The sequence below is a fragment of the Acanthopagrus latus genome, chromosome 22 (genome assembly GCF_904848185.1).
Source record: "Acanthopagrus latus isolate v.2019 chromosome 22, fAcaLat1.1, whole genome shotgun sequence".
NCBI classification, from domain to species: Eukaryota; Metazoa; Chordata; class Actinopteri; order Spariformes; family Sparidae; genus Acanthopagrus; species Acanthopagrus latus.
The window spans coordinates 11,878,604-11,892,525 of record NC_051060.1 but is presented as its reverse complement, the minus strand read 5'-3'; the positions used below and the strand labels follow the sequence as shown (position 1 = coordinate 11,892,525).

Sequence of the window (13,922 nt, the reverse complement as noted above, 5' to 3'; positions counted from 1 at the left end):
ACCACCCTCCAACCCCTTCGTCTCTATTTAAGAAAGTCAGATGTCATCAAGCTACATTACTTGACCTCTATTGTAGGAGAGTACAAAATGAAGGCTTGCAGATGTGACACAGTCAGTGAAATTGCACTGCGTCTTTAGCTTTCCCATCATCAACGGTTCTATTGAGTTCTGGAGTGGGCAAAAGTAATGTTAAAGGGCATTTCTACATCCATTCATCACGAAATGTGGGATTAGAGCAGAGATATAGGCTCTTTGCTACAGTGATTGAGGGTTATAAAATGGAAGCAGGCAAATGCAAAGCTTTATAAATCTGATGAAAGGAAAGTATATGCATATTTCTTTCTTTTTGCCTACACAGAGTTTTAGTGGTGAATCTACACAGAGTTCGATGCATCTGGCCCCCAGTGCATCTGACGGCTCTTCAAAAGCTACGTCAGGCAGTCTGAGAGTGATCAGGGATGCAGTGCCATGGATGTGAAGCACCCTGCAGATAACAATCCCGCCTCATGAAGTGGGAAAATCTACAGACTGCTCTCTTCCTGGTGTTAGCTGAGGGACCAGTATTAAAAGAGGAACATGACTTACTGTCTTCGGGAGACTGCAGCCCTGGAACTTTCTGCAGATTCTGTCTTTCTCGGACCCATTTTTTCACCATCACCAGCTGTAATTTACCTTTAGTTGCTAAGGCCTCACTGCCTGCCAACAGCATCGTGACCTTGTCTGCTGCTGCCATTATCACTGAGTTTATACCTGCTGTGAACCTTTTTAGCTTCATGCTGTTCTTACCGATCCAGCTCCTGTGACTCCACCACAGAACCCTTGCATGTCTACACTGCCTGGCATTCAATGACTCTCTCTAGCATTGCTGCCCATTGCAGAACCTGTTCTTCTCTCTATCCCCCCCACATTACTCACTCCTCTGTGCCCACTGCTTCTGGTGCAGCTGGATGATCCAGGAGCCAGGAGAAACCAGGTATCAGGTGCCATGGATCCAACTCGCCTGCTCCTCTTAATTCCTTTGGAGAGAGATGCCAAACAGGCACAAGATGAGGCAAATTATGGAGTTACAGTATCTGCCAGAAGCCTCGTGCCAGCTCTTAAATGGCTCCCACTGAGAAAATATGGAGACTGAGAAGCTTGAAATTGACCAGCTTCTTAAAGGGGCAGTTTGTAAGATATGGCCAGAACTCTATTTTAAAAACATTCAAAGAATGAAGTTATATTATCAAGAGTGTGACGAAACCACAGTTTGACAAGTAAAAGACGTCTATGTACTGTGTTGCACAGATTTCTGCTGGCATTAGCATGCTCAACAGCTAGCCTCATAACACCACTTTTTTACTGTAAGAGCTGATAAGTCTGATTGCCATATGCTACTAAGTAACAGTAAGTAAACAAAATTAACTCACAAAATGCTTCAGAAATTACTTATTTTGACACTGGGCTAAACTGAGATGAGCTAAATTGCTTCATTAACTCATCGTATCACAAACTTCATCCAAACTCAACGTAACGAAATAAAACTTGGTTTGTCTTTCCACAGTCACATCTGGTTTGGTCAAAATAAATCCTCAATTCAACAAGTAAGTATGTCTGGCGCCAAGGCCGGACTCTGTCTCGTTTCTCTGCCACTGCACGCCTCTTCTTTCCCCACCTTTTCTGGTGCCCAGAGTCATAATCCTGGTCAGAGCAGCTGTAAATTACCTCCATGATGTATCCTCTGTCTTAAAACTGGTGTCAGTTGCTCTCAGAGGCTGTGTTCAGTCCCAGTCTAGTGTCCAGATGTCATTTACTGTAGCAGTAAAGGCAGATGCCCTTCAGATAATACAGCCACTTCGCCCATGGCTAACTGAACTAGTTGCTAACATAAGCTAGGTGCTACAGCCAAAGATAGCTATAGGAAAAAAGTACACTGAGCAGCAGTTAGCAGTTATGCTGCCCCCTATAGTTGTGGAGCTCCCTTTGAATGCTGTCCATTTCATACAAATTCCACCTTTAATTTAACAGATTGGTTACAAGGTTGTGTCTTGGAAAAACAGGTCTGTGTTAACAACTCTATGAGATATCCAATGCAGATTAATTGATATTTAGATATTCTTTCTCTGTCTGCCTGTCTTTTTTTTTAAAAAATATTGCCACAGTTGAGGATGCTTACTGCCACTCTCTCCAAAGAACCTGTCACACCAGAAAGTGGCGCAATGAAATGAATCTGCATGTCTTCATGAAATATCCAGTCCCAGGGGCTTAGTGACACAGGGGGTACTCGCATGGCTAGCTGCCATGAACATGCTAGTTCTACTCTGTCACAACAGTTCTCGGAGCTTTTCTCTATTTTCTCTGTGTTGGACCATTTACCACATGAAGCAGCAATTGATTTTGGCATAAAATTGGGCAATTTGAAATAGTGGCTTGTCAAGACTTTGTTTATACGAAGAGGTAGTGTTCTGGAAGTTTCACAAGTATGCTCTTTCATGAACTCTTTAAAATAAAACACTACAATTGACAGTAAGTACAACAGAGGATATGAAAAAGCCTATATTCCTTGGCTTGCATAACATCTAGTTTTATGTTTCTTCAGTTTATACTGAACAAAATAGTTTATTCTTCATGCTACTCTTGACAAAACTCTCCTTGAATGACAAGAATTGCCAATTCAGTTATTTCTGTTATCATACTGGGGAATAATAAAGAAGGTTGAGTCAATGTTTGGCTTCAAAGTTTGTGTGGTTTCATGTTTGAAAGAAATATTGTTCTGGAGTTCTTGTTGCATTCACTCGCACAAGCACAAAGTGAAATTTTGTGAAGGCGTTTTATACTGCTGAAACAATATTCATCCATTATCCATGACACTGGGCCACCATGGGGAATAAGAGAGTTTTGACAGGCATCTAGCTAAATGTAAATTTGAGGTATGTGCATAAAAATTGTCATCTTTGGTGGTGTTTTACCTTTTGTATTTTTTTTGTGTCAGCAAGTCTGAGAGCAGAAAGATTTGAATGATGAATGTTCCATTTCTCATTTTCCAGTCTCTTTTTTCCCCTTTTTTACCTAGTTAATGTGAATGTTTAATGTCCGCGTCCTCTTGATTTGATGTTAGTTTCCTTGCCTTTCTTAATTTTCATGCCTTTCGTGTGCACATATGAATTACAGTTATACTAACATAGACAACAGTGGCCATTTGTGAAATTGTTAAAAAATACTGCAGTAAGTAAAAATGTTTAGTAGCTAATTTCTGTCAATTCATGGTATGTCGGGCCACTCCAGTCCATCAACAGGTATGTGATAAGGTGTTTACAGTTATTGTGGACATATAAGGGAGGATGATAGGTGAGAATGAGTATGTGTTACCTTTGAGATAAAGTGAGTGGTAAAAAAAAAAAAAAAAAACTGCTGTGGCCTGTTATCTAATAACATCATTGGTTCATGGCTTTGTGAACACTCACACTTTCAGACCTGAAGAGCACTCGGCTCAGAGAAGCAAGAGCTCAGAGTGAAGGATAAGAGGTTAATGTAGCCTAATAAATTATTTATTTTTATTTGTTTTTCCAAGCCTGAGTTTATCTGTGCCTATAAAATGAACCAGAAGGAATATTATGTCACTTGGAAATTGTTATTTTGCTGTGGTAGTTGGTCTTTAGCAGTGTTGGATAGGGATGTAAAACGTGGTCAGCTTCTCTTTTGCCTCAAATGTCTGTTTTGGTGCCAATGGACTGGTTACCACCTGCCTTGGCCAAATCGTGCTTGATGGCTTCAGGGCAGTCCTCCAGTAATGGCTCTGGCAAGCACACGTGGATTTCTCTTGTTAACTCCTCCACTGAGACGCCAATATTCAAAAAAGTATACTCAACCACCAATTGTGCTCTGTAAAGACATAATAAAAAATGATTGGGTCTCTGAAGCTGGCATCCAGAAAATGTCCTCATCGGGTTCCTCTGATGGGGAAGGCCTTGTCCAAGGTCCACAGCTCCAGGATAAGGAGGGGTAGCTGTCCTACTCTCTGTCTGACGGCTGATTCACAATTTGTACCACCATTAGTCTCCTTGCCAGAGGCACCAACATCATTGACTTGGAAGCAGTAGTTTGCAAAAAACAGCAGCCAAGAGCAGGATGGCTCTCTTTTCAGTTGTAGAACTATGACCCTGAGTATGGTGAGAGACAGCACAATTTGGCAAATGTTATCTCTCCCAGAACACAGAGTCTATACTATTTTTCACAGGGTTGGTGGGTCGATATTTCAGCTCCTGTCCACATGAGTAACACTTTATAACAACCATCATTAATGAATGCTATGTTTATAGTTACTAAACTTAATTTGATAGTTATTTAACTTTTAACAATAACAACAATAACAATAAAATGCACTAAAAAAACATGTATTAAGCTGTTGCAATTTACAAAGGCCATCCAAATGATGTATATAGATATACCACATTGTAACATGTCAAATCCTATTCTGCTTTAAAAAGTCTGATGCTCCCTCATCAGCTTTCTATCTTTCTTTATATGCTTTCTATATGTCTTTCAAAATAAACACATTTCCGAGTGCTGTGTGGGTGGAGCTGGGGGAAAGAGCTGCTGCTCAGCATCTCAACCAGAAAGTGCTGCAGGAGAGAGCCAAGTGCAGAGCCAGACTTTTTGGCCAAATAAACACCCGTAGTCACTTCAGGGTTTGCTCTTATTCAGAACTGATGTTTAAGATTAAAGATTTGGAATAATGAAAGTACACAACAAAACAAATGGTATAACAAAGGTCTAGTAATATTAGACATGTTTTGTATAAGTCTTACATATTATATATTTAATGTTACTGAACTTCACGTCTTTGGGTGCCCTGAACAGTATATGAAGGTTATCCTACAGGTTGCATAACACGATGTGACACTGATGGATCCTTCAGACAAATGATTCATTCAGTGACTGTCGGTCCGCCTGGACTGGCAGCAAAAAATGATAGTTATTTCTGAAAGATTCAAACTAGTTGTAGGAGAGGAGTAGTCTTTGTTGGGCCACCAGATATGGGCCTACCTCTTCTTTGACAAAGAAGCAACGCCTCAACAGCCTGGGTGGGTTATTCCTTCCACTCTTTTAGAAGGCTCACATGGTAGATCTGTTTCTGCATCATTTTGTCTGGGTGATGAATTACACAGGTGAGAGGGCTTATCTGCCGAGCGATGATGTATGGTCTTTGCTACTTGGCCGGTAGCTTGCTGTTGGAGGAAGACAGGAGCAAATGCTTTATTCGACCAGTAGTGTGCTGATTTAGCTCCCAACAGTGTGGACCACACACAAACAAACTTACAGGTTATAAATCCAGTGTGGTCTTTTTTCAGAGGATGTATACGTTTCAGAAAGGGCATACAGTACACTGTATGAATTGACAAAACTTTTACATAGCTTGGAGGCTATATTATTCCTGAATGTTGAACAATATGTCAAGTATGATTACCTTTATCTATAATTTAGCCTGAGACTATTATCACGGGAGCCTTTGTTTCATGTCACTGCTCTCTCTTTCTTCTGTATCTGTATTGTACTGTCACGAAAGGCAGAAATGCAGAAGCAATATCTTCAGATATATAAGATGAATAAAACTGATATCCTACAAAAAAAACACTTTCATGTGACTTTGTACTATTTAAGATTCATAGATCCATACCAAAGCAGCACAGTAGTTACTAAACATCAAGCTGTCACACACATCAAAAGCACTGCATCAACATAAAGGTCACAAATGTGGTGTAGTCTTTGTCTTACAGGGTACGTGATTCCAAGAATATTTATATATTCATTTGTGAACTTTTCCTTGACATGCTTAAAGGGACATGAAATAATGATATTTAGATATAATGTATAACTGCATGTAAATTTTGATATTTTGAGATGTCCTTTTAAGGACTGGCTGTTCCATCAAATCAGTGCAGTAGTAGCACAATACATGCTGTTTTTAAATTCATAAATATTTGCCCCCCTGTGCAGAGCCAGACCTTCTAGGGGAATAAACACCCAAAGTCACATCAGATTCTGCTGTAGTCCGGAGCCACTTAGAGACAGGAGGAGATTTCAGAGATTAGTTTTATATTAGAAGTGGTTTCATTGGTGCTCCTGTCTGTCGTAGCAATTTGCAGTAGTGACCTCCATTGTTTGGTGGTTACGTTCCATATCATTGACTGCCAACTTGTGCTGGAGAGGAAAGGTAACTTTGAAAGTTTCACATAGTTGGACTTAGGCTTAGAGGCAGTGCACTAACTTCAGTCAATGACTGAGAGTTAGACCCAAGATATTCCTGAAAAATAGAAATTCTGCCAAAATCCAATAGGAACAGATGGATCTCATTCAACTAGTAACCAAAGACACTGATTTTTAGTCAATGGGTCAAATGACCAAGGAGTTACTGAATAAGACATGTTGCTATGCAAAGCGAATGGGATGGATCAGAGGTGAAATTTGAAGTGTCAAAATCTATTCATATTATTCTGATATTTGATCATATCTCAAATTATTTACTTCATAGGTTCGGTCATCATTGTCTATTAATCATCTTTCCAATGCAAATCACAGGTATACATTTGGTTACAATGTGCACCTCCAAATGAAAGAACTCTATTTACAGTATTCTGACCTTTGAACTAAGATATTTGAGAAAAATAGAAATTCCACCAAAATCCAATAAAACAGCTGAGTCTCATTCAACTAGTAACCAAAGACATTGTGGCATTGGTTTTTAGTCAATTGGTCAAATGACCCACAAGCTGGGTGTGTTGCTCCAGGATGTGTTCATGAGCCTGTTTCAGGCCATTTGGGGTTGACTGGTACCAATTTGTGGGGGCACCTTTTGGATCACATATATTTGGATCTAGCATTAGATTAAGGGTTAACATTTCCGAAAACTTAAGTGGCTCAGTGACCGATGTTTCCATGAAAAATGCTTTCTTTGAAAAAGTTTCTTTAATACTGGTGATGGTCATGAGGTGTCTCAGGAGACAGCACTATTCGTATGGTTCAGGTCTTTTACAATGGGAGGACAGCCATGGGCTATGTTGTATTACAGCGACAATTAACACTATTAAAATGTACTGGATCTTCCGCGCTTCCGGCTCTCTCACAGTCGATAGTGGCCCTGACCCTCATTAACACGGCCACTCTACCTGCTCCTCATATAATATCAATAACCAGCTGGCCCTCACATGGCACAGTAATATCATTGGACAAAGTCATATCTGCAGGAAATATGTTATTCAGGAGTGAAGGGTAAACAGTTAATTTCTCATTTATACTCAAACATTTTCAAAATTAGAAAATGGGATTTCAAACCTTCAGGGAATGACACGTCATTGAATCTGTGAGCTTTTAATTTTGTTAAGTAAAGGCAGAACTCTTACTATGACAATTATCAGTGTTTTACCCACTGGCAGGGACACATGGAAAGAAGGGAGAAAAGCCTGAGGATTTACTTCAGCGAGGAACAATGTCTGTAAAATATTTAATACTGAGATGTCATGCAGCCTTCATGCCACCAGAGTTGACCAAGCATTATTTCTTTGCTCATTCTTCGTCTGTGAGTTCCTGTACTTTTGTCACTTGATTTGGATTCTTTCCTGACATCTAAGTTTAAACAGCCGTTTTGTCCTAATCACTGAGACGCAAAAACACTGAGACGCATGTTTATCAGTTTTTAAACTTATATTACTTCTAAAGCTAAATGAAACATCTCACAGGATCTGTAAGTAGACAGTTGAACTCATATACAGAATAAATCCATTAACTTCAGGCACGACAGAGTGTGAACAGGGCAAATGTAGAACAGAGAGCAGGTTGGCGGTCTGGACTCGAATGCTGGGAATTGATGCCCAGAACATGAGCCAGTGGAAGGCAGATCATAAGAGAAAAGTTGGCAGTGAATCGGTCAGTCGTTCTCCTTTAATCCCCCCCCCCCCCAACTCCATTTTCCCTCCTTGTCATGCTCCCGTTTTCTCCGCTCTTTGACTTTCTCTCTGGGGATTAGATGCAGCTGCCTGCCTGTGTACCATTTCTATCTATCTGGTACCTTTACAAATAGTCTCTTGTTGTTTTCCTTCCACATCCCTCTCTCCTCCTCTGCACAACCCTTTCTCTGACCCTCTGGTTACAAAATCAACAATCAGAAAAGCAACATCTGGTATTTTAAAAGGATCCACTTATGCATCTAAAAGCCCCACAGAGACATCCTGAATAATGACTGAAGCATTTCCCCTCATATGAAGATGGCGGCCTCATCATTTGTCTCATTCACCCTCCAGCTGGACACACAAAATATCTGAAAATGTAAAAAAAAAAAAAGAAAGAAAGAAAAAAAGAATATTTTCTGTCCATTCTCTGAACCAGGTGACTGCAATCAGATAAGATGGAGGACCAGCGGGCAGAACTGATTGTTTATGCATAACAGCCTCTTTCAAAGTGGCACAATGGAGTGGAGACGTGGTCCTTGACCCAGTTAATTAAAATACTGGTGGAGATGTAACACAGTAATGTCTTTGAAGTTAAACACAACAGTCCTATTCATGTTCCCATATTAGCATTCCTTTTTCTCAACAGTTTGATTTAATTTACCAACGTCTACGGAATTACACTGCATCTCCAAAGTACTGGCACGACACCGCATTAAGTAAATAGAATAGCTGTAATTAAACTTGAACTGAAATTAAAATTCAATTTTTGCTGAGAAATCAGTACATGCTTGGTGTTTGTTTTGACTCGTGTCGGCCAACTTAATTGGACAAAAAATGCTAAGTTAAGCCCTTTCCATCGAAGGCATTTTAACATGTCACAGGAAAAGCCCAAAATACATAATTAAATTCATAATGGCATGATTGCACTTACTGGCACAGTGTCACACTGTCATGTCTTACTGGGACGGTTGAGTAGAAAGGAGTCATTATTAATGATATTAGCTACACAAACCAAGCATCTGAATTTAAAAAAGATCCTATTTCTGATTATAAAAAAGAGAAATTAATTTTTTTAAATGAATTTGTCTGACATGATAGTGACCTGTACATTGGTTGTATCTAGGCTCAGCTTCCAGTACTTGCACATTTGTTTTTTTAAACATCTTGATGTATTGGCAAAAAAGAAAATATCACTTTGCCACAGCTGGTTGGACAATTCAAATTTACTGTTGATTGTTACTTAGTCCATCTGTTGGTGGACCATTTGTTGTGATTCAAAACACAGTGAAAACACTCCTGACAAGCTAGTGTACCTCCCACAATGGGTCGTCACAAATGCTGAATGTTAGCAAGCCTAACTTACTGTCTTTCACTGTCCACAAGTTTCCTGGGAAATTCACTGGATGGACCATTATGGCTGTTTCGTTCGGTGCTCAGTTGAACTAGCATGAGTAACAGACAGTAACGATTGCAATTCAGGATAAATATACATTAGGCTGTAGTTCCCAAAACTTCAAATCACTGTAGTCCTATCATAAAGGTACACCCTTGTAGAAGTGCAACATCTATCAACCATCACTTCGTATGTGAAGATTATTGGGTGTGGAGAAGTTGTGATGTGACAGTGGGTGTGTGGTGAGGGGCAGTGGTGTCCAGAGTGTGAGAAAATAAGAGAGGGAGTAGGAGTCGCAGCCAGGTGACAGTACTGGGTCTCTGTGCAGATAGATTGTCTTCTGACAGACAGAGGCCGGCCCTCCACCTCTCTTCTTTACAGATAAATAATAGGAGGGAGCAATGAGCAAAGACAGCCAGGAGGGATTGAGTCTCTGAGAGACGCTACTCAAAGTGCAACGCCATTTATCAGTGTCAATGCAGACAATCCGCGTTAGCAAATACCCACAGCAAACACACAAAGTGTACCAACACACATAATGACTGCAGCCAACAGGCAACAACGTTCAATCCATATAAGATATGTCGATTCCGGATTTAAGAGATCAGACCGGGCTGCGTTGAACTGATTTTCACCCAGAAACTATGTCCCGATGCACCTCAGATTCCATACTGCGAAATGAAAACTTTGACTATCAGAGTAAAACTAAGTCCTCTTGTAACAAGCACAGCTTATAATTTATTTTATTTTTTTTAAACTCTGGTAAAAGAAAGTGAAGCAAAAAATGGAGGGAAAAGGCAAATGAGCTGCTGATTATGCGGTCCTCGGGATTAGAAAAAAGTTTAACTACAGAGTGGGATTCTTAAAAATGTGATTCTCACAGATATTGGGATCATTTTCTCCCACCAGATTTTTGTATTATTCAAAGTGATAAAGTATGAAAATAATGAACCCATGTATACGCAGCGCAACTCACACTTTTATATATTCAGAGATACATTGTGAAAGGGATTTAAATAACCAGAGTCACCCTTTGATTTTTGCACAAACGGGAGCAAAAGACCCCTTCCAGAACCGTTCACACATGCACGCACATATTAAGCAAAGAGAACACAGCTTTAATATCACACAACATTAAACAGAAAACGTATGGCGGGCCTGTCTGTGCAGCATCCCGAGCAAAGCAACTCAAACTCTCTCACAGTCTCACAGTGACATGATTAAAAATAACCGATTTCCCGTATCACTAATGCATAAAATGGAATACTTAACATTCTGAGCACCCAGATTTCAATGTAAATCCGATTCCTGCTGCGTGTGACCTCTTGTAATGCATACAGAGCCTGATGACAGAAGTCTTCCCTCAATATGTGTGACAGCTCAATCCTGTGTGACACACTCCTGTCTCGTTGTCTTTATACGTCTACTTCCCCAGGCGTCCAGTTGACAGCTCTGCAGCAGCTACAAAAAAAGCACAGCAAGCCCACTCCTTCACGACAGTACAGCAGCCACTCCTCCCTTTTTTGCCTGACACCGAAAAAACAGTGAGGATGATTGAGAGACGACACGTGGAGATGGGAGGGAAGGCACATACAGAAATATTGTGCAGTGAGTGAAAAGTATAAGAGAATTTAAAGTAGGGTCTCCATTTGTCTTCTTAAGATTTCTTCCACATGCTTTAGCTGTGTGAGGTGTTTTTTTTCCAAACCTCAAGCTCTTCAAGAGATAAATAATGTAGGAATCTAACTTCTAATCAAAGGATCAGGACATTTGAAGGTGTGCGAGGTCTGCTGACATTGAACTCCTGATGAAAAAACAGCTTCACGGAAACATCATGAGGCAATATTTTGCACCTTAGGAGGGCATCGATTTGTTGGCCTCAAACATTGGACGTGGGGACCTGAGCCGGCCTCCCTCCCGCCTTAACTCTAGCATCACAAAGCTGGCTGGTGGATCACAATGGTAATCTGCACCGCACAGCTAAAACTGGGGCCTCTTTCAAAAAAGCAATTTCCAAGTACTGCAGATCACAAATGGCATCATGTTGATTGTCACATGATCTTCGCTCTGGCAAATTGCAGATACATTTTTAGATCCAAACATGGTGCATGTGGCCATTAGACAAGACATTGTGCAAAAAGGAGCCAAAGGAAATCATCTTCAATTTGCAGGTTTAGTAAAAAACCAAAAAAATTGCCCTTGCTATTGAGCTCATCATGTTCCAAGAGTGAAATTCTCATTTATATTCTGAATAGAAGATGTTGATTTCCATAAGCATCCATGACAGACTTACCTCGAGTCATGAGATTGTAAAAAGATGGTTTGTCCTTCTGTAGAAGCTATACAGAGGTACACATGATATCAACTTGTTTTAAAGGTGCCATATATAAAAATTCTCACCTAATACATTAAAGAATTTGTGAAGCAACAGGTTTTTAACCTTCATTTAAAAAATCAGATTTAAAATAAAGTGACAACTATTGTTGTGCAAAGATATCCACTGACGTTGCCATGCTAACCAACTAGCACTGGCACGTAAACAACACCAACAATCTCCTGGTCCTCTGAGCTCCTAGTCTAGACAGAGTCTGCTAATAGGACCGCTACTTGCACAGCTAAGTGAGCTAACTAGAGAAATGACAGCTAGCAGGTTACCAGGTAATCTTTAGCTGGTGCAACACTATGCTGCCTTTCTGAAGCATGAGTAACATTATTTCTCTAAACCAATTCAACCACTTCAGAGCGTGCTGAACACAGTTATAACTGCCTGGTCACTTGAAAGACACTTTTCCTAACCAGTAGCCATTAGGGCTGTCAACAAATATTCTAAATTCAAACATATATTTGAATATTTAAAAAAAAACGGTGATTCTATTGTGAAAATTAACATTCAACAGTGGAAAAAAACACATCAGTGGCTGCTTTTCGAGTGTGCTCACAACATGACGGGTCAGGGATGGGTCACAGGAGTCACACTTGCACAGCGTTACTCACTGCCAAAAGTAAGACGTGACAAAAAACGTGGCAGATGCAGATGGTAGAGAGAAACACAAAATGGCAGAAAGTACAGAGACCAACTCAGCAGCAGAGAGCTAGCTAACAAGCTAGATTCAGCAGCAAGCTACGTAGCTCGACTGTAACATTGGCGATATGCGCTATTGCGAGTATTACCGTAACCGACGCCACCATAGCCTTGTGGTTAAAACATAGAATTAAACATGTATCAAGTAGGGGTCCTTACTTGTCCAGCAGAAAAGCCGCTAACTCTGCGTCGCTCTTCAGTCCTTTGTAACGTATGCCTGGCACGCAGCTCCCTCCACCTCTAGAATGAGGCTCCGATATTCATTCGTATTTTCTCTCTGGCTCGGTCAAATTCTTTCTTTTTGCACTGCTTTTCTTCGTCAGACTTCTCTTTTGACGTGGGCAATGGTGGGGCATTTTTCAGCTCTGTTCTCTGTCTGTTCTCTGCCATTGTTCACAGTTTGGGCTTGAATGTATCTGACCAGGTAAGACCAGGCACTGCGCCTGTGCGGGGGAGGGGCACTGCCCAGTACACGCTGTGTGGGGCAGTGGGGCTGCCAGCTGCATATGCATGAGATTGATTGACACTTGTCAGACACTCCCCTTGGCTCTGATTGGTTGTGTTGATCCGGGAGTTGTGGATTCTTGCAAATAAAATTATGGCTGCTGGGTGGAGTCATAGACAGTGGACTTTTACACAGCTGACCTGTATCTTATCCTACTGCTATAACTCATACTGATCATAATGGCAATACTAGCAAATACAACATAAAAATAGATACAGACTACAACTTTAATTTACGTTTTGATGAGTCTTTGCTGCAACTGAAAACTGATTTGTACATAAAACTCTCAGTTTTTTATGTACCTCAATGTCACATACCCCCCTGCTGATGGCATGTAACGCAGTATTTATTTTTTATTTGATTCATTGATCAAAAATGGAAAGTTGTGAAGGAATTACCAGCAGCCATTCTTTTTTTTATCTCCATCAGATAAATGGCAAATGGTACTGAGATAATACCGCAGAAACACAAGAGGAATCACTACAGCTCAAGATTGCATATTGGAAATGTCCTGTTGCGTCTCTTAGACGACGCCACTGCTGACCATATGAAGTGTTCTTGATGGGTTGTCACGTTTCATAGGAGGAGATTTCAGCCACTGCCCTGTGCAGCTGTATTCTGAGAGGCAGGAGGGCACTTGATGGGTAAAAAATTGGAAATAGGATTGAGCCTCCCACAACTTTTACCACATCTTCAAACACAGTGTGTGACACATTTAAAGATCAGTAGAAACTCCTTCCGTGATAATTATACCAGAGATAAAAGGAGAATGTTTGTAGCACAACCCTGCGTCCTCTATGAGAGCCTCTATTAAGCAGAGATGCTATAGCTGGCTGTACTAATGGCCTTTCCATTTGTCTATAGCTGCATATTAATTGGCAGATCCCTGACAGTGACTGCTGCTGATCTTTCTAGACTCGATGAGATAATGATTCTAAATATAAAGCATTTCCACTGTAGGCCTTTTAAAATGTCTGCAAACTGTTAATTAGCTCCCAGTCAATTATGAATGCTATA

At 40.5% G+C, this 13,922-nt stretch overlaps 1 long non-coding RNA gene across 2 annotated transcripts in view; it reads right to left on the bottom strand.

Annotated features, from left to right (window-relative positions):
• Positions 1-3,531: 3,531 nt before the first annotated feature.
• LOC119013036 overlaps positions 3,532-13,922 on the bottom strand; it is a 122,887-nt gene continuing 112,496 nt past the window's right edge. The window contains exons 5-6 of one of the 2 annotated variants that reach the window (XR_005072667.1): positions 5,026-5,207; positions 3,532-4,139 (exon numbers count right to left, since the gene is read on the bottom strand). This is a non-coding gene — a long non-coding RNA (uncharacterized LOC119013036). Of the gene's footprint in view, positions 4,140-4,243; positions 5,208-13,922 lie in introns of those variants that run through there. The other variant, XR_005072666.1, reaches the window with a different exon arrangement.